This window comes from Gossypium hirsutum, chromosome A06 (genome assembly GCF_007990345.1).
Source record: "Gossypium hirsutum isolate 1008001.06 chromosome A06, Gossypium_hirsutum_v2.1, whole genome shotgun sequence".
NCBI classification, from domain to species: domain Eukaryota; kingdom Viridiplantae; phylum Streptophyta; class Magnoliopsida; order Malvales; family Malvaceae; genus Gossypium; species Gossypium hirsutum.
The window spans coordinates 23772673-23775189 of record NC_053429.1 but is presented as its reverse complement, the minus strand read 5'-3'; the positions used below and the strand labels follow the sequence as shown (position 1 = coordinate 23775189).

At 41.7% G+C, this 2517-nt stretch overlaps 1 non-coding gene across 1 annotated transcript; it reads left to right on the top strand.

The window, feature by feature from the left end:
* Positions 1 to 2120: 2120 nt before the first annotated feature.
* On the top strand, positions 2121 to 2227 carry LOC121231422 (small nucleolar RNA R71). Its single transcript, XR_005929480.1, has one exon. It is a non-coding gene; the product is annotated as a small nucleolar RNA R71 (small nucleolar RNA).
* Positions 2228 to 2517: the final 290 nt, after the last annotated feature.

Here is a 2517-nt window from a genome sequence, read left to right as displayed (position 1 = left end):
GTCATCCCTTTTTCACTATCTTCTAGGATGATCTTGTACATGCATATAGATGGACTAATACCGCGAATATTGGCTATGGTCCATCCGATAACCTTCTTAAATTGTTTCAGAACTAAGATAAGTTTCTCTTCTTGCTCAGTAGTTAACTCTATTGAAACAATCACAGACAGAGTAGAAGCGTCACCTAAATAAACATATTTTAAATGAGAAGGTAACACCTTAAGTTCTAGTTTAGGTGGCTTCTCGATTGACGCTTTTGGCTGTGTGTAATCTCTCTCCTCTAAATCCAAAGATTTAAAACGGCATTGTGGATTAAATTCCTTTTGATTAGCTTCTAGCAAAGCTAAGTTTTCATCCTCCTCTTCATCACTTGGAGGGTCTGATCCAGAGGATCCTCAATAGAGTTGAGTTCCTTCTCTACTATGAAATCCTCTAAGTCGGATACTGTAGAACAATCATCTATTACGTCAGGAAATCGCATTGACTTGAAAACGTTAAATGTTACCTGATCGTCCTGAACGCGCATAGTAAGTTCGCCCTTCTGCACATCAATAAGTGTCCTTCCGGTTGCTAAGAATGGTCTCCCCAGAATAATTGGTACTTCTTTGTCTGCTTCGAAATCTAAAATTACAAAATCAGCAGGAAATATAAACTTATCTACACGTACCAATACATCCTCGATTTTTCCTTCTGGATGTGCTAAGGATCGATCTGCTAGCTGAAGTGTAACCGCAGTAGGTCTAACTTCACTTATCCCCAACTTTTTAAATATCGACATAGGCATCAAGTTGATACTTGCGCCCAAGTCACATAGTGCCTTACCATAATAAGTTGCTCCAATGTTGCATGGTATGGTAAAACACCCAGGATCCTTCAGCTTAGGGGGTAATTTGTCTTGAAGATATGCACTGCATTCCTTTGTCAAAGCTACCGTCTCAAATTCTCTAAGGCTTCGCTTCTTGGACAGGATATCTTTCATGAATTTTACGTAATTTGACATTTGTTCAAGTGCTTCAACCAACGGGATGTTGATATGTAGTTGCTTGAGTACGTCAAGGAACTTCTTGAATTGGACCTCCTGTTTTTGCTTCTGGAGTCTTTGAGGGTAAGGTGGTGGAGGTTTATATACTGGAGTTGGTACTAGTTGATTTGTCTTTGGCGGCAATTTTGCTACTAATGGAGTGGTTGGCTGATCAGAGTTGGCTGGTTCTGAGGTTACCTTTTCAGGTCTTGCAGGTTCTGGTTCTAGTGGAACTGGAACTTCAACACTCGGTTGAACTTCTTCCAAATCTTGAGCTTCAGCATGCTCCTTTTCAGCTTCAATGATGTTGGGCTCTACTGTTTTTCCGCTCCTCAATGTTAGTGCTTTACAATGCTCCTTCCCTGGATTTCTCAGATTTTTTGTATCACTAGGTAGAGCACTTTGTGGACGGTTCTTAAGTTCAGTAGCAAGCTGGCCCACTTGATTCTCCAAATTCCTTAGAGTGGCGTTATTCTTCTTCATGTATACCTTCAATAAATTCTCTAAGCTATTGGACGATTCAGCCTGAACTGGTTTTTAAACTTGCTGTGAAAAACTAGGCGGCTGGGTTGGTCTAGGTTGGGCGTAGTTGTTACTGCCTCCAGCCCCTTGGTTACTCCAGGAAAGATTGGGATGATTTTGCCACGATAGGTTGTAAAAGTTGGATTGCAACCCTTGCCTTCCTCGGTTCTGGTTCGGATTACCTATGTAGTACATGGATTCTGGGTTTGACGGATATTCTTCAAACACATGTCCTTCCCCACAATAGACATAGGCTATATTCTCATATTGGTTAGGTGGTTGAGCTGCAAAACTGTTAGACCCATTAGTGGTAAAATTCTTTAACATTGAAGATATCGAAGATACCTGGGATGCAAGTGAAGTGAGAGCGTCCACTTCATGGATTCCAGCAGCTCGTCTTCCTGACATTGCTCGATTGGTTGGCCACTGATAATTGTTACTGGCGATTCTCTCGATGATTTCATAAGCCTCATTGTAAGACTTAGATAAGATAGCACCGTTAGCAGAAGCATCTACTACCATCCTTGTGTGAGCGTTGAGACCATTGTAAAATGTCTCAAGTTGGATGCAATGCGGAATTCCGTGATGAGGGCACTTTCGTAATAACTCTTTCAATCTTTCCCATGCCTCATACAAGGACTCATCATCCATTTGTTGGAAAGCAGTAATCTCATTTCTCAGCTTAGCATTCTTGCTAGGAGGGAAATACTTCACAAGAAATCTCTCTGCTAACTCATGCCATGTAGAAATCGAGTTTGGTGGTAGTGAGTTTAACCAGGCTCGAGCTCTGTCCCTCAGCGAGTATGGGAATAGTTTTAATCGTAATGCATCTTCGGGTACTCCGGCTAGCTTGAAAGAGTCGCTCACCTCCATAAACAGTCTTAAATGAAGATGAGGATCTTCAATAGGCATTCCACTGAACTGGCCCACTGTTTGAAGCATCTGGAACATGGCTAGCTTCAGCTCGAATTGTT